Source organism: Equus caballus, chromosome 29 (assembly GCF_041296265.1).
Source record: "Equus caballus isolate H_3958 breed thoroughbred chromosome 29, TB-T2T, whole genome shotgun sequence".
NCBI lineage: Eukaryota > Metazoa > Chordata > Mammalia > Perissodactyla > Equidae > Equus > Equus caballus.
In genome coordinates, this window is record NC_091712.1 from 16,343,715 (window position 1) to 16,362,701 (window position 18,987).

General features: G+C 41.1%; 1 long non-coding RNA gene across 2 annotated transcripts; it reads left to right on the plus strand.

Annotated features, from left to right (window-relative positions):
- The first annotated feature begins 2,199 nt into the window (after window positions 1-2,199).
- LOC138921461 (uncharacterized) lies at window positions 2,200-5,079 on the plus strand. 2 transcript variants are annotated; one of them, XR_011434050.1, is made up of 3 exons: window positions 2,200-2,318; window positions 3,695-3,852; window positions 4,495-5,079. It is a non-coding gene; the product is annotated as an uncharacterized lncRNA (long non-coding RNA). The 2 variants fall into 2 exon arrangements; XR_011434051.1 differs by having other exon boundaries at window positions 4,499-5,079.
- Window positions 5,080-18,987: the final 13,908 nt, after the last annotated feature.

An 18,987-nucleotide genomic window follows, 5' to 3' on the forward strand; every position in this document is an offset into this window, starting at 1 on the left:
CAGAAAAATCTTCTGCCAGGCAAATCTGAGCCATCTGAGGAAATGAACGTAGTAAAAGGCCGGAGCGCCAAGGATGAGGAGGAGGCCTCATTTGGGATTCTAACGCCTGCCTGTGACAGGCTGCAACATGTGGTTTTAATCACTGTTTTCCTGACCACGTTATTCAACAAGAGCTGGATTCCTTTTGAATCCAGAGACTTGGGCTGATAATGACAAATCTTTTAGGATAGATGCTTATCTGGGTACAAGATTCAGAAATTTGAATTCCTTTCACGATCTGATACTTTGAGTTTTTATATTCTCGGGTTCTGGGGAAAAGTGTAGCATAGCAATTGAGCAAGAAAGCTGAGAGCTCCTCTGAAGGGATCCAATTATTGAACACACTGTGATTGGATTACCTTCATGTTTTCAATATTCCTGCATTGAGCTTTATGGTCTCACCAGTTACAACTGGCATCAATTTAATGAATTATTTCTTGAAGAAACCCATAACATCATCTTGCAAAGCTTTATTACTGCCATATTTGAGTCTTCTATTAAAATTGTTTTCATTAAAGCCTGCTGAAAATTTAGACAAGATGGTGCAGGTAATTCCACGAAAATGAGAGTACCCAGAGGAGGAATCTAGAAAATGATTCAGCATCATGGCGTCAAACTCCCTAGGATCAAATCTTAGCTCTACCACTAAGTAGCTGTAGGACCTTGGACAAGGTACTGCGACTCTCTGTGCCTCCATTTCCTTCTCTATCAAGAGAGCTATAGAAGTATGTACCTCATGAGGCATGGAGATTTTATTATTTGTTCACAATTGCCCATTTCCTTCTCCTCATATCCAGTTTTTCCTGTAGACATCCTCATCCCATTGATTACGGCTTGGCCACATGACTTGCCAAGATGGGCCATAAGCAGATGAGCCATTTGCCTCATCTGAACAGAGGTCTGTGGAGGCATTGCATGCTCTCATCAGCCCTCCTGTTATGCCCCCCACCCTGAGACCAGCAAGTCTCATGTAGCGGCTACTTCTTCAGCTTAGGTTCTGGAGTGAGAAGACACCTGGAGCAGAGTCAAGATGAGCCCAGCAGAGCTGCAAATGCCCAGAAACTCCAGAACTTTTAGGGTGGAAATTTGAAACTGTTTCTCATTTTAAACAAGTAAAAGAGTCTCAAATTAGAACAAAGATTGAGCACAGATCCAACATACCCATTGTTAAGTCTACTGATTAGATTAATATGGCCCTAGTAAATTGTCTCAATTAGACAAAATGGCTTGGGAAAATGAGACAAAAGTTGCAGTCCACCTGAAACTTGATAAGATCAAAGTACTTACGGAGGCATTTCTTGAAAAGTTATGGATATGGCTATTGACTTACATGGAGCTTACTGGGATCAAATTGATTAAAAACTAAAACAGTTATGTAGAGAGATATATAACCCAAAACACCACCAACCTGGATTAGAAGAGACTATAACTATTCAAATCATAAAATAACACTTTGAGTCCCCAATTTTCTATGGCTGTGACGTAGTCTGAGATGGCTTCTCAGCCACAAATGGCATATCTTCCAATAATCACTTCGGAAGAGGCCAAGGAGGATAAAGGAAAAAGAGCTACCCAGAAGGTGCAATCAAACAGCACGGAGAACGATAGACAGTAAAGTGACTCCCAGGAAATGTAACTGGAACAAAACAAGGAACATTCCTTACCGTCAGAGTGGGGAGGTTGCAACTTTTGCTCAGCAGAATATCAGAATCCCTAGGAAACAGTGACAGGTATCTACCTCCCATTCTTTCTATTTTTTTAATAAGGTGTCCCTGCTCCACCATTGTATTATATTGAGTGTTTAGGAAGAAGAAGACAGACAACTTGTCATTTTCATTCGTAGGTTTCTGAATCGAGAAGAGTAGTAAGCAGACATGATGTGTAGCGCCAGATTCTGGACTTCTGAGCCTAGCGTCTGGTAGTTTTGAGTATCTTGGGAGAAGTAAAAGTATCTTGTGGGCAGAAGAGCAAATTGGAGAAGACTCCATTCTTTGTTCACAGTTATTTGTCCTCTCCCTTCCACTGCCAATCTTCTCGGTAGGTGGAGTATACATACTCACCCCACTGGCTTTGGACTTGGCTATGTGACTTGCTTTGGCAAATGGAACAAGAATGGATGGAATGTTTGTCATGACTGAACAGATTATTTCAGAAGCATTGCAAGTTTCCACTGGCCCTTTTGCTGTCCCAGAGATCAGCTTCAACTTGGTTTTCAGAATGAGAAGACATGTAGAGCCCAGCACAGGCCAGCAGAGCTGCAGCTGACCCTCAGACCTAAGGTAACAGGAGACTGAAATCAGTATTTGTTGTTGTAATCCACAGTGATATTGAAGTTGTTTGTTACAATGACAAAAGTTAATATATGAGAATGTTTTGAGGATTTGATGTGATAATAATGCTTAATATGCAAGGCCTGGCACATCCTAAGTTTAAAATAAATGTTAAATTCTGTCCTTAGTGATCTCTATTTCCCCATTCACCTATCACAGCTGTAGGAGCAGAATTAGCATTCTTAAATATTTATTGCATGATTGAAGATGAATTAATGAAATTTATCCCTTTTACAAACTTAGAAGGTGACAGAAATAGAGAATCACTTCACCAATCCCTACAAAATCTAGTGAGACAACTTATAAATTGTAAAGGACACATTTGTTTGATCTATATTTAAAATACCTGGACTGAGGAAGCAGATACTAAATGATAGTTTAGCCAATATTTTTTGCTCTTCCAAAATAGGAGAGGCAAGTTATCTAGTATGAAAGGGTTCTGGGACTGTAAAAAACTCTTCATCAGTTGTTTTGGTGGCAAATACTGAGTAAACCTGAATGAGACTCAAATGCTTATTAAAGCGGCTCGATGAGAACTCAATTCTAGAGAAAAGACATAGCAATTTTTTTTCTAGATTTTTAGCCTGTTTTCCTGGGCTAACTTTGGGACATTGTTGTTGAGTTCTAAGGTAATTTGTTTTTGGACTTTAAAAGCTGCCTGCAAATAATGGACAGCTCATTTTAAAGCTGTAGCAACAAGAAAGGAAGGTGATAAAAGTGAATAATAAAAATTATAGGGGATTTATTTCAGGCTCTTTAAAAATGAAGATGACTACTTGGAAAGGCAATGCTTTTAAACTTTGAAATGTCCCCTTGGGAATCAAAGGAAGCCCAAGAGTGAGTGAGATGCTTTCCTGAACCTCCCTCATTCTGAGGCCTGCAAGGTTTTAAACCAGCACTAAGATGGGCATTAAGTATTGATGATTTTTCTTTTTAAAAAATTATTAATAATTGTATCAGCTAACATTTATATAGGGGATTTAATTTAAAATACTTTCACATTCATTTTGCCATTATACTTCACAACAACCCCACGACTCAGGCTACCCAGGCTTTATTATTATCTCTATTTAACAGATAACAAAATATAGGCTCAGAGAGGTTTAAAGACTTGCCCAAAGTTGCATAGCTAGTAAGGGCAGAGGTGGCTCATTTTGCCTCAGGACCATTGCTCTTTCTCTATTATCAAACCTCAATAAAAACATACCAATTGACTTCCAGTATTTAAATGGCAGAATTAGGATGTAACTGCCCCTTCCCTCTGTCATCCAGAAACATGACCAGCAGAGCTGAGTGATGAATTATGGTTATTCCTTCCATCCAAGGAGCAAAATGGAGGCGAGCGACTACGCATGGTGAACAGTGGTACAGCTGTCGGTCTCCGCTGGGCAAGGAGAAGAAGTCTGAAAGAGCTCACTCCTATGCATGACTTTATCAGGGGAACTTCCAAAAGACTTACAAGGATCTATCTCCTGCCTCACAGGTACCACCTGCAATTGCTGGTCCAGGGTGCCCATGCTAATGAGGATGAGTGACAGCCAGATGGAATCATCACAGGATGTAGTACACAAAGATACTACAAGATAAAAGATGCAAGGAAACAGAGGTTGGGAGTGGGGATGGTGACAAATTAAAAAGCATGACCAGAAACATGACACCACAGACCAGGCAAAGATTGGCATCAAGTACATCACTATGAATTCATAAAAGGAAATGAAGCTATTGATTTATGAGACAAGAGTTTAAAATTGGGTTATAAGTGCCAAGAGAAGATAAAATGATATAATCAGAGATGAAACAAACCCTCAGAAATATGAAGGTAACTTTGGAAGCAGCAAAAGGAGAATAGACAGTGCTGAGAACAGTAAGGAATGTGGACGACAAGAGTGAGAAATGAGAAAGTGAAATGGAAATAAATAAGAGCTGGGAAAGATTAGAGATAAATGATAAATATGGAAGACATATTGATAAGATTCAGAGTTAATAGGAGACTTGAATCTAAATTTTAAACCGCACATCTTATTCTAGGAAAAAAACTCACATTAAATTATCAACACTGAGACATACCCTAGTAAAGCTACCAAGTATCAAAGATAAAAAAAATTTTTCTTTTTTTTTTTTTGAGGAAGATTAGCCCTGAGCTAACTGCTGCCAATCCTCCTCTTTCTGCTGTGGAAGACTGGCCGTGAGCCTACATCTGTGTCCATCTTCCTCTACTTTATTTGTGGGACACCTGCCACAGCATGGCCTGTCAAGCGGTGCCACGTCTGCAACCGGGGTCGAACCGGTGAACCCCGGGCTGCCGAAGCAGAACGTCTGCACTTAACCGCTGCACCACCAGGCTGGCCCCGCCTTCTTTTTTTTTGAAGTACAGTTCACATACAATATTAGTTTCGGGTGTACGACATAGTGATTCGACATTTATATACATTGTGAAATGATCACCATGACCATCTGTCACCATACAACATTATTACGATATCATTGACTATATTCCCCATGCTGTACATTACATCCCCATGACTTATTTATTTTATAACTGGAAGTTTGTATCTCTTAATCCCTTTCACTTATTTTGCCCATCCCCCTACCCCCTTCTCTCTGACAACCACCAGTTTGTTTCCTGTATCTATGAATTTGCTTCTGTTTTGTATTGTTTGTTCATTTGTTTTGTTTTTTAGATTTCACATATAAATGAAATCATATGGTATTTGTCTTTCTCTGTCTAACTTATTTCACTTAGCATAACACCCTCTAGGTCCATCCATATTGTCACAAATGGAATGATTTGATTCTTTTTAAGGCTGAATAACATTCAATCATATATATATATATATATATATACCACATCTTCTTTATCCACCCATCCATTGATGGATGCTTAGGTTGTTTCCATATGTTGGCTGTTGTATATAATGCTACAATGAACATAGGAGTATATACCTTTTTGAATTAATGTTTTCATTTTCTTCAGATAAATGCCCAGAAGTGGAATTGCTGGATCATATGGTAATTCTATTTTTAATTTTTTGAAGAACACTCCCACTCTTTTCCATAGTGGCTGCAGCAGTTTACATTCCCACCAACAGTGCATGAGTGTTCCCTTTTCTCGACATCCTCGCCAACACTTGTTATTTCTTGTCTCTTTGGTAAAAGCCCTTCTGACAGGAGTGAGGTGATACTTCACTGTGGATTTCCTAACAATAGAAACATTATACTCCTAACAAAATTCAGAGGAAAGGGAGGCGATAAAGAGGAAGGTAGCGTAGGTCGAGAGAGTTCCTTATCTTCCATAGCCAGGCATCAAAGCTGATAAACCGGCTTATGTAAATTTATGTAAATATATAAATATTAACATTGACAAAAATAATACAAATCAATCCAAATCAGCTAGTAGAAGAAATATTGGGGAGAGGAAGCGGGAATTACCAATTTCAACATTAATACAGTAAGGAGTCAAAGAATGCTGATCAAAGAAATAGAGATCTTAAAAATGTATTCTATATTCTTATAAAAACAAACTACTAGAGAAACAATTAAAATCTCTCATATTATTAGGAAAAAGAAAACACAGACCACATAGTGAAAGATAGAAATTAAAGCATCAATAAAAACCAGAAATATATCATTAATTACAACAAAAATAAGACCTGTCATATCCACTTCAAAAAATTTACCCTACAAATATATTCACATATATGTGAATGATGTATGTCCAAAGATGTCTACTGCAGAGTTGTTTCTAATATCAGAAGACTGGGAACAATTTAAAAGTCTATTAATAGCAATTGATTGAATAAATTATAACACATCCGTAAAATGGAATACTATGAGCAGTCAAAAAGATAGAGGCGGCTTCAAAATCATATCATTAGGTTTAAAAATAAGGTAAAGAGTACACAACCATTTGTATGAAAGACCACATGCACATAGAACACATGAATCAGTGTATGTGTGGATGCAGGCATAGACTGTCTCTGGAAGGACAGAGACATGGGTAAAAACAGACGTCACCAGACAGGGAAATTGGGTCTGTGGGGGATGAAGGCAAGAAGAGTCATTTTTCCCCATAGACCCCTCTATAATTCCTGAATTGTGCATGTATATATATTCTTTCTAGTCAAAACCATATAAATTAATTTATAAAAGGCAAAAACAACTTTACCAGTTGGTTGATGCTGTTGTGCAAGTGCCAGTTTATCGTGGGTTGGGGACGAGAGGTGGTTTGACTCAGAATAATTCCCCGCCTAGAACGTCTCTGAGTATCTACTTCGCTTGTGTGTCCCATTAAGAGACAAGGTTTCAATTTGCCTTGGAGCCACTTAGAGCTTGACTTCGACGGGACTTGAGCACAATCATCATCTGAACTAGACAGAAAAGTACTGCTTCAAGAGAAGGGTAGAGACTGCCCGCCATTTGTGGCAGGGCAATGAGACACAGGCAACTGAGTGCAATCAGATGGAAGTTACAGTTACAATGGTACGGAGGTATGGGTGTCCACGGGCATGCCAGGACAGCCTGCAAGGACATCACCAAGTGCTCTTCAGTTTTTAACTTTCTCTCTGAATGTCCACTCCCATTACGAGCACCCTCCCGCATACGTCATTTGAAGTGAGAAAACAGTTCGTGCTTTGCCTGCACTTTGTGGATTTTCTCAGCTTTCTACGAATAGATTACAATCTCTAGACCCAGGTCTGGGGACAGTTTACACAAGACTAGTCACACAGCATGATCTTCCACAATTTGCTATTTCATGAGAAAAAGAATCACAACGCCTGGGGAGAAAAAAGAATTATAAGGGCAGCCTCTCTCTTGAGAGTTGAATTTGATCCTGGAAGGGCAGCAATTCAATCTTTTAAAAGGCACATCTCTGTTCTAATCAATCAAGCTTTCATTTCCAATGGCAATAACCTTCCCGAGGCACTCAGGAAATCAGAAACTAGAGCCTTGTCCCTGAAGAGACAATATGGTATTTTCTACCAGGTTGATTTGGGCTTACAAACCTATCCAAGATTTTGTCAGCAGGAAATCTGATGGTCCAATATATCATGAGATGCCAACACCATCTATTAGCACAAATCTGTCACAACAAATGGAAAGATGTAGTTTGCACCTGGGACTTAAGGAATAGAGTTTCTGAAAAATTTGAGAAGAATCAGAGATAAGCAATAGCCTCCAGTATGTTTTCCAACCTCTCACTGTGGGTTATATGGTTTTGTGACAGTTGTGTCCAAGGTTGACTAGATATTCTCGGCCACGGTGGTTCTGACCCTAGTTACTTATGATAGCAAGTAGCTTTGCAGACGTCGTTGACCAATAAAAGGCTCAGAAACCATGGACATGATTCTAGTCCTCTGTTTTTTCCATTAGCTAAGCTTTGTGTAAAGTGACAGGAAGATTCATAAAATCTGGGTGACTCAAATTTCAACAAAGCAAAATTTCAATTGAATTCAATGAATTTCAATGAAATCAATTTTCCAAAAGACTAGAAAAATAATACGTTATGCAAATACATTCCAAGGGATGAATAGTCAATATTATATCATGATGGAGCTTGTATCCTAACACACTGGTGTATGGATAGTTAACGGATACGAAGTCACAAGGCCTGGCTTCAAGGCGCAGCACCCCCCACCCCACCACCTCAGTAAGAGGCGTGTGAGGGTTGGAAGCCATTTGACTTTCTAAGCCTGCAAAACAGGGATCAGCAAAGCTGGTCTGCCCTGCCTTGGGTGGGCTGGGAGGAGGGAAGGAAGTGGAGTTTGTGATCATGTTTTGCATGTTACAAGTGATGTTATTACTATTCGGGCAGTTCTCAACGGTAACAATTCTGGGCTCTTCATGAGTACTCTGCTTCTGGTATGTTATACGACAAGTTCCTAGTCGGATCTAAATCTTTAAAAAAACCCGCTTTATTGGTATGATTGACATACAAAAAGCTGTACATATTTAACGTACTGAACTTGATGAGTTCAGAGATAAGTATACACCCATGAAACCATCGCCACGATCTAGGCCATAAACATATCTATCCCCTCCAAAACTTTCCCGCTGCCCTCATTATTTATTTATTTGTGTGATAAGAACACTTAGCAAATTTTTAAGTACACAATACAGTATTGCTAACTGTGGGGCCTGTGCTGTTCAGTAGAACCCTAGGACTCGTTCATCTCGTGTAACTGAAACTTCTTGATCTAATTCTTAATTTAAAATTTCCTGCCACTATTATCATAAAACTTTTTATGGCTTAAACATTAACAGTGTTTTCATAAAATAAAGGTAATAATATTGTATTTCATGACACTTTTAGATTAGTACTGATCATTTCATCAGACATGCAATTATAAAAGTCACTTGTTACAACTACGCATTTAGATTTTCTTTAAACAATCTACTCCTCTCTCTACTGCTTTTTTCCGATTAATATACATAATTATTCTAAATCAGTAGAATTGCTTAACACTCCTGTTAGCATTTATTTTCCAGATATGTAATAGGACAAATTTCAGCAGGGCCATCCCTCTGAACTGCTTGACTGCATGTGGATATATTTCCATTTTGCTACCAAGTCCTCAGACCAAGCAAACCAAAGCCTCAGGGCCTGAGCCAGGCCTGGGGGAGCCAGCGCATCAGTGCAGGGATGCCACAGGACGAGTCTGCAAATGAATGAAGCAAAAATCACCCTACTGCTGTGCTGGCAGTCACCCAAGACGCATGCAGTATGGAAAAAGAATCCATCCTGTGGCCAGAGCTGGAACTACCTGGAAATCCTCCCTGCGTCCCTAATGACTCGGGTTAAGACAGCCAGGTAGTAGTTGTTTTTAACTGCTCAGCACTCGATGTGAGCCTTGGCACCCTAGGACACCTTTTAGCAGGTGAGAAAAGGCAGGGGACAGATCCACAGTCATTTAAAGGTTTCAACAAGTCATTTAGCCAGAGTACTCAGAGTACTGTACTGAAGAATGTCACATCTGCCAGAGCACCAGTTTGTGGTTTTCAAACGGGACAAATGGGTGTGGGCTGAAAGTGTGGCATAACCACCCAGAAAGAACTGAAATTGCCAAGCAGGAGGCATAACCACACGCCCTGATTATAATCTGTTGTCTGGCTGCTTCCTACAATATGAGTTCATGTCAGTTACCCATAAGAAAATAAAGTTATCCGTCCAAAAATAAAGAAGGGCTTAATGCATTGCTTCATTTATCACTACCAGTCCGATGGCTGCCTGAAAGGAGCTTTAGACAAGGAAGAGACCCCAGGGCCCCTGTCCTGCGCGGTCACTGATGAGAGCAAGTCTTTCCAATGCTCTGGGCCTCGACATCCTCATTCAAAAAATGGAAATAACAACACCAGCTCCATATTCCTTGCAGAATTGTGCTGAGGACGAAAACAACCAACCAAAAAGCACCCATGAGCTCCTCGTGCTCCCAGGCGTAGACCCTGAATGGGGCTTGCAAAGAGGTGAGATATAGTACCTGGCCTGGAGTATTTCACAAAAGGTTTTGGAGGAGATAGGACTAAAACCTGTGAAATAATAGTAAACCCTTGGGCAGTATTTGCACAAGTACTCAGTTACAGGATATAACCTATCAGACTTCACAAGCAAGGGAGGGTGTCCATGGAGAGGCAAGAGCTGGCCTGGACAGTGAAGGATGAAGAAAATTTGGCTGGGCAAAGGAAGGACAGGCGTTCCTCCTGAGAGGCACTGCATCAATAGAGACCTGAAGGGATCAAGGAGCAGGGTTATTCAAGGGGCCATGAAGTGACTGGCAAAAAGTTCAAGAAGAGTAGAGAAATAAAACTGTATAAGTAGGATGAGACCAAAGTCAAGCAACAATGAAACCAGGTGGAAGAGGTAGTCAGGAAGAAAGAGAAATAGAGTTCCACAGGCTTTGAAGCAATGGTGACCCAGTGCTCAAGGAAGATTAGTCTAGCAATTAGTGTGTAGGCTGGTCAGAGCTAGATGGAAAGCGATATGGAAAAGCGTCTATTACCCACTCTTAGTAGAAGTAATAGAAAAAAACGGAGAGATGATGAAGCATCATAAAGGAAAAAACTGAAAAGCCTAGGTGACTGGATACAGGGGACAGAGATGAGTTAAAAGTTCATTCAAGTTTTTGAGCCCTCCTGACTGCAGGAACGTCTGCCCTGTTTGAAAGACAATGTATGGCAGCCCCAGTGGCCTAGTGGTTAAGTTAAGCATGCTCCACGTCAGCATCCCGGATTTGGTTCCCAGGTGCAGACATACACCCCTCTGTTAGAAGCTGTGCTGCGCTGGTGGCCTGCGCGCTAGAAAACAGAGGAAGATTGGTAAGATTGCCCTGAGCTAACATGAGTGCCAATCTTCCTCAGGAAAAAAAAGACTGTATACACGGATACTATTTTGTTTGCTTTACTGTTCTGGGGGATCATTTCAAGTCATTGCTCCATGAACAGCTATTCATTCTGTGGTTCTGTAAGTGGGGTCTTCTTGATTCTTCCCATCTTGGTTTAACATCAACCCCTGCTCTCCAGTTTTGCAATAAATATTCAGCATTGTGTTATTTTCATTGTTTTTTTAACCTGTGGATCTCTGAAGCTTGGAAGTAGAATTTTTTGTAGAATCCATCAATCCTTATTTGAATCAGTACACTATTTTTATGAATTTTAGCTACCAGATCTTACTGGCAAGATACAATTCCAACTCAGCACACTAGATGGCAGACAATCACTACTTTCTCTCCATCCCATTCCAAAAAAAAAATCCCAGTATGGACAAACCAAGCAGGGGGCTCACACGTTTCTGTTCATTCTCTAACCTCATATAAGTACACACGAACTTTTGTGCCTAACATCCATCTGCCTTCCACTGAAAAAGTGAGGGAAGGATTCTCAGACTATTGAGACCTAGCTACACCTACTTTGCCTTTTTTGCGTTTTTTTGAAATTTTTTGTTTGATTGACTATTTTGTTTCACCCAGGAAGGAAATGGTGGAGGGCACAGAATGGAAGTGGTAATGCTGACATTATGAAGTGAGACTATCCTGATTATAACGCGTTTCTTCTTTATTTTCGCAGGGCAAGGTTGGGGGAGATGGGGTGGGAAGGGCCGGGGGGGAAGACGTAGACGGAAAGTATGATCAGGATGGACACCAATGAGACTGTTCCCAAAGCCACTGAGCACCACCACCAAAGAGCCTCTGCCACCTTTCAGAACTGCCTGACACCCCAGGGCCGAGAAACACGACCAAGAGTTATTTTAAGGAGACATCTGGTTTATCTTCTGCTTCTGGGTGGAAGGTACTTAACTGAGCAAAAAAGCTGACAGTGGACTCCACGCCTAACTCTAAATACTGAACTGCTTTGAAAAGGGGATTCAGATGGTTTGCGTCCACATCCTCTGAGCCTCTGTTCTTGTGAAGCACCCTTACGTCGGGTCTTAGCTGTCATAACTATCTCAGGGGATCTTAAACCTACTGAAGCTTGTGAAACTTCTGCATATTTTTTTTAATATCTTAACAACATTCAATGTCCTCCTACATGTTTTCTAATTATATCTAGAAAGTAAAGGAAATACTTTATTTGAACATGAAATTTGGGTGAAAATTCTATTTATAATTCCCTTGGTGAAGTCTAGTATTTCTTGACATCTAGTTTGAAGACATGTATTTTTCCTCCAAAAAACAACGAAGAGACAGCAATTTAAAGCTCATGAGATCATAATCAAAAGACTTCTGATTTCTACACATTTCCTTAAATCTCTGGTCATTCTGAATAACCTGGGCTTTTTCAAGACCAACGTTACCAGGAAGCAACTCATAGCTTCTTTCGAGTTCTGTTTCCACAGACAGGACGCATCCATGCCCTCTCCCCGCCCTGGAACGTCCTCCTTGCTGCTATCTCTTTAAAGTCGAAAGACTGTTTCTTACGCGAAGGCAGAGGGAGGGTGGCCTGAGGAAAGGAGCTCTACCCGGCAGCATGGAGAGGGAAAAAGCACGCTGCCTCCGGAGCCCTACACTCACACCTTAGCCCGGGACGTAGTGTCCTTAACCTGAGCCTCACTTTCCTGGTGTGTAAAACAGCGAACGTAACTGTCCTACCCGCTGCGCCGCTTTGGCGAGAGTCACAGGAGCCGGAGTCACAGGGCTTTGAGTAACGTGAAACGCTTCGCAGATGCAGCAGCGGCAGCAGCGCGGATGCCGGGGAGGAGGCCGGGCGGAGAAGGCGGGCGGTCGGCCGGTTCCTGCCCGTCCCTGCCGCCGGGCCTCCCGCTGGGAACCGCGGGCTGGGCCACGGGACAGCGGCGGGGATCCGCACGGGAGAGCGTGCTGCAGACTGCGCTGTGGACCTCACTGCTTCAAAGGGTACGTGATGAGTGAAATCGCTCCATGAAGACGTAACTGCTTTCATAATTGACTCTCATCTTAACAGGCTGAGGAACTACCCTGGCCAGCAGTAGTGTGAAGTTCGGTTCTTGTGATTTCACTTTTCCAGTTAGGGACGCGAGAGCTGATCTGTGTGAGCATTATTACCATATATAGAGAGAAAACTGCCTGGTGAAAAAACCCAAGAGCAGCCTGAGTCAGTAGGCTTGGGTAGGAGGGACTGATGGGAGGGTGAGGAGAAATCTCCCTCCTGCAGACATTATTACATTATTAACAGTGCTCAGTCTGCCGATGATTCAAAAGACACATCAGAAAAGGGAAGTGTTGCGGATGTTGGGCTCTGGCACCAAGTCTCCCCGCATGAGAGGCCACTGCACAGTCACTAAAACTCTGGAGAACCGATGAAAGACAGACTTCCCAACCTTGATTCTTAAAAATAATAATTGTTAGGTGTCCCACGTATAAAGTAGAGGAAGATGGGCACGGATGTTAACTCAGGGCCAATTTTCCTCAGCAAAAATGAGGAGGATTCGTGGTGGATGTTAGCTCAGGACTAAGCTTCCTTAAAAAATAAATAATAATAATAATAGTAGTAGTTACTACCTGTATTTCTACGTTTGCTTATTTATTATTTAAAGAAAACAAAAAATACTGTAAATAGAAACAGTCCAGGTTATGATCTAGGACAAAATCTCTCTGGCTTTGAAGCATTGCTGTATGTTAAAAAATAATGCAGGGGCTGCCCCGGGGCCGAGTGGTTAAGTTCGCCTGCTCTGCTTGGGTGGCCCAGGATTTTGCCAGTTCGCTGCTGGGCGTGGACATGGCACCTCTCATCAGGCCATGCTGAGGAGGCGTCCCACATAGCAGACCTAGAAAGACCCACAACTAAAAATATACAGCTATGTTCCCCGGGGGCTTTGGGGAGAAAAATGGAAAAAAATAAAATCTTTAAAAACATAATGCAAATACAGACATTAGGCAACCCTGGGGACAAGTCACAACGGTTATTGTGTGTGTAGGAATTGCTTGATGTTTGTGACATAACAGTTACTGGCAGACCGAAGAACCAAAAACGTGCACCGTAGTGGCTTCAAGACGAGGAAGAAGACTTTTGGATGAATGTCTGGAAAAGAGCAGAAAGCTTTGACATCTATTCCTGACTCTTCCTTTTTGCCCGCGTGGGCAGAGCTCACACTGCCTCACTTTTCCAGTTGTAAAATGGTCAAAGCTCTGTCTCTAGTTTTTAGTACTCTATAAAACTTTTCTGTGATTATGCCCATAAAGCTTTTTGAGCATCTTGAAAGCAATATATTCTCATTGTTTAAACTTTTCTGTCACAGCCTATCATCTGATAATCAATATATAGTTTTATATATATGTAGTTATATTATCAGATTATAATAAATATATGGTTTTATATTTCTATATATATAGTTACATTGATTACCACATAATAATAAATCTGTTTTAAATATATGTGTATATATATAGTTCTATTGATTATCAGATGATAACAAATAATGTCTGTAACATAAGAAGTTTAAGCATTACTAAAAATCCCCATGGGCTTATTCCTGGATTCCATAAAAATGACACAAAAGACTATCTATTCTGTACAAATCAACTAGGAAAATGCGTCTACAACATTGCTCAGGCTAAATAAGCAAGGTGACACAGGAACCAAATAATTACGCAGTGGGCATTTCCTTTCATAAAATAGGGAACGAAAAACCATTTTTTCCTTCAGAAAAATAATATTTTCCACCAAATATACTATCTTTAATTTTTTTTAACAGAAGTTAACATTCTCATCATGGAAAATTCAAACAACACAGAAATTCAAAAAGAAAAATGTGAATACCGCTTATAGTCTCACGTTCCCCAGAGACCAGAGAGATAACATCCTGCCAGACTTTCTACCAATAAACACATACACACACACACACCCATCCACAGGCGCACACACATCCGCATGATCATAATATAGATCATGTTCTGCAGTGTAGTTTCTTCCCTTAATGAATTTTATATAACTGTACAGATGCATATATGTAGATGTAGATGGACCCTATTCTTTTTCCTGGCTGCAGCATTGACTGACTATACCACAATTTATTCTCCTCAACTCCTCTTGATGAAGTCTTAGGATCCCCCTAGAATTGTTCCCTATTACAGAAAACACTGCAGAGAATATCTTTGAATTTTTGCATACTCATGACCAAGTATTCCCCCAAAGGTAAATTATATAAGAGGAATTTCTGGGGCAAAGTCCATACACTTTAAAAGCGTGGTTTTAAATTGCTCTGCCTCCCCTCAAAAGCACTTCGCGCACCGGCCTACTCCATTGTACGAGCGTCCACTTTCTGTTGCTGTTGTTTCTGCTGCTGAAGCCTTTCCTGTTCAGATAGTATTAAAGTTTAACAGTTTAACCACTATGTAATTATGATCAAAGACCCCTCCTCAAATGTGTCATTTGATCTAGCCAATCAGTGCCCATTCCCTTGGGCTTTCCACAACAGGTAAATGGGAAACAGTGCCCACTTTACCATCAGCTGCCCAAGTACCTAAATACAGAGCTCTGGAAAGGCTGGCAAGCTGCACGCGGTGTAACGCGAGGGATAGGAGGTGTCCCCGTTCCCCTCAGACCAAATCTGAATGTGAGGCTCTCGCTTGCTTTCCGACTGCCCCAAGCACTGAAGCGCATGCTCAGTAAGAGAAAGAAAAGGGAGGGCCTCGTCTGATCAGTTCACCCACCAGATGCAGGAAAAAGACAAGGTGGATGAGATGGAGTCAACCACGAGTTCATCTCTTTTAACAGCCAGTGCTTCTGTCCACAAGTACTTTTGGTGCAGATGACTCCTCCAGAGGGGAAGGAGGAAGGGCATGAGGAAAGCAGGTCAACCGGGAACCTTGTAGAAATTCTCCCTTCCCCACTGCTGTTACCTCCTCTCTATTTTGTTATTTTGAGGTATAATTGACATATAAAATTATACTAGTTTCAGGTGTGCAACATAATGGTTTGATATTTGTGTGTATTGCAAAATGATCACCACAATAAATCTAGTTAACATCCATCAGCACACATAGTTACGAAAGTTCTTTTTCTTGTAATGAGAACTTTTAAGTCTGCTCTTATCCTCCTGTCTTCATTTATCCTTCATTAGACCTGTTTTCATATTTTTTTATTGGCTAGGCAGTTCTACGTATAATTTTTTTTTTTTTTAAGATTTTATTCTTTCCTTTTTCTCGCCAAAGCCCCCCGCTACATAGTTGTGTATTCTTCGTTGTGGGTTCTTCTAGTTGTGGCATGTGGGACGCTGCCTCAGCGTGGTCTGATGAGCAGTGCCATGTCCGCGCCCAGGATTCGAACCAACGAAACACTGGGCCGCCTGCAGCGGAGCGCGCGAACTTAACCACTCGGCCACGGGGCCAGCCCCAGTTCTACGTATAATTTTAATTCTACTAGCAGCCATTATTATAATTTACCAAAAAACTGTGAGCCCACATTTCACTACCAGAATCTAACACCAAGTTATAACCATGTCCTCTCCTCCCTACCCCAACTGGAAACTTTTGCAAGCCTTAACTTTACCTCCCTCCCTCTCTCCTTTCCCCAGGTTTTCCTGAATAATCTGCCCCGTTTTCCAGATGCTTTAACAATTAGTTTCTTACCATTCGATTTTTTTCAAGATTACCTTTAATTGCAGCACACTTTATTTATCAAAATTTATTTAGATTTCACTCTAAGTTTTATTGAATTTTTACTACTTACTGCTGCACTTTCTTGTATTTGTGTCTTTTCCTTTCTTGTGATCTTTACTCTAATTCAATTTGTATTTAACTAAAGTGTCTTCACAGTATCCAAAAAGTGTACATGGTTGTTATACTATTACATTCTGAATCTCTGAATATCTAGTATTCTGAGGTATAATTCTTTTCCTTGTTAACTTTTAACTTTGGTAAAACCTCACACCCTCCCGGTTTTGATATTAGACATTTTCAATCTGTGGACACAATCTTTTCTCCATTTCTGAAGAATTATCTTCTATTATTTCATCGATTGTTCATTCCCACTTGCTTCCTTTTCTTGCATTTTAGAACTCTGATTATTTTTAGATTAGACTTCCAAATCTGTTCTCCAAGATACTTATCTTTTCCCAGGATCTCGCTCACTTGTGGGTGCACTCTCTCCATATCATTCGGTTTTGGGAATTATCTATTATATCATTCAATGGCATTATTTAGCTTTTGTTTGGGCAATTATGGTTTACATTTTTCCAAGGAAATGTTCCTTGTGTTCAGAGTGTTTCTTTTTCACAACAGCCTAGTTTGTTTCTTAATGATGCAGTAGCCTAGATCCTCTCACATCTCATTGTGAATATGTATTAGAGTGTTTCTTTCAAACTCTCTCCTGGGTCCTGTTTCATAGAAGTTCATTTGTTCTAAAAGCTCAGCTTGGTGCTCTCCTTTCAACTAGAAGATTCTACGTATGTAGTTAGTGATTTAGTAATAATGTTGTTACTGGTATTAGCTGAAGTGAGACTCTTCAGTACTTACGTAACTCTGGCTCTGGGATTTCCCAGGAAGAAATGGTCTTAGAACTGACAAGTAAGAGTGACTGAGGGGGCCCACCCGGTGGCACAGCGGTTAAGTTCGCACGTTCCATTTCAGGGGCCCGGGGTTCACCGGTTCGGATCCCGGGTTGTGGACATGGCACCATTTGGCAAGCCATGCTGTGGTAGGTGTCCCACATATAAAGTAGAGGAAGATGGGCACGGATGTTAGCTCAAGGCCAGTCTTCCTCAGCAAAAAGAGGATTGGCAGCAGTTAGCTCAGGGCTAATCTTCCTCAAAAACAAAAAAAACAAACAAAGAATGACTGAGCCTCTTCTTAGATGGGTGGGAGGTGGGTGGTGGGTGGTGCGAGGTGGGTGGTGGGTGGTGGGTGGTGGGTGGGGAGGGCATAGAGCAGTTGGTTTCTTTCCCAGGTGTGCCCAAGGAAAGTTGTCTGGCATGTTGATTCCTCTCTGTCAAGGAGGCAGCAGTGGGGTCAAGGTGACAACTGGAACTGGAGCTACTCCTCCTGCCAACTGGCCAGATTTAGGCCAGCAAGAGGACTCCCTCAAATCAGGCTTCTGGCCATGGAGTCCAAGGGCTTCCCTTAGGAGAGGTGAGCAAGACCTGATGGTCTTTCTTGTAACCTGGCTCTCCCCTATGCAACCTCTGTATTAGTTTTTTATTGCTGCATAACAAATTACCACAAACTTAATGACTTAAAATAACAAGTTCATTATCTCGTAGTAGTTTCCATGGGTTGGGGGGCCAGGCATGGCTTAGCTGGATCCTCTGCTCAGGCCTCACTGCTGGGCCACAGCTGCAGTTCTCATATGGGGCTCGGGGTCCTCTCCCAAGCTCATTAAGTTTTTGGCAGAATTCAGGTCCTTACAGTGGATGACTGAGATACCTGTTTTCTTGCTGGGAACAACTCTCAGTTCCTAAGGCCACTTGCAGTCTCTTGTCACATGGCCTGCAAAGGCAGTTCACAATATAGCTGTGTGATTTGCATTTTTCCAGGCCAGCAGAAGCACATTTCTCTGACTTCTGATCTCCTTCCTGTTGTCGCAAGAGTGTCTTATAAAACACAATGCAATCAGGGGAGTGACTGTCTCACCATCATTTGCCAAGCGATCAAAAGGAGGGGATTCACCAAGCCACACCTGGAGCAGGATTTTTGGGTAATCCTCTTAGAATTCTTCCTTCCACAATCTCAGATATGTAAGAATATATTCCAGTTTCCAACGGTAGGGTCAAATTTCTCCTTCAGTGTTAGTTCAGTCACTTTAGTAAAGAACTGGGAGGGAGGGGGTGGGGAAAGCAGGGTGTCAAAGATGTGTGTTTATTAAGACACTACATTAAATTATTCAAATAATTATCTCAGCTTTCTACCGTAATAAATTGATGTTTTAATTTTTTTTATTTTACCTTTTAAAAAATGTTCTTCAAACAAATCAATGAATCTGAAATTTAAATAAAACTGCTTTATAAATTTAAGGCAGTGTATTTCTTTATTAATAGACTTTACTTTTTAAAGCAATTTTAGGTTTACAGAAAATTGAGTGTAAAGTACAGAGAGTTCCCATATACCCCTGCACTGCCCCCCAACACACACACACACATAATTTCCCCTGTTATTATCATCTCAAATTAGTGTGGTACATTTGCTACAATTGATGAGCCAATATTGATAAGTTATTA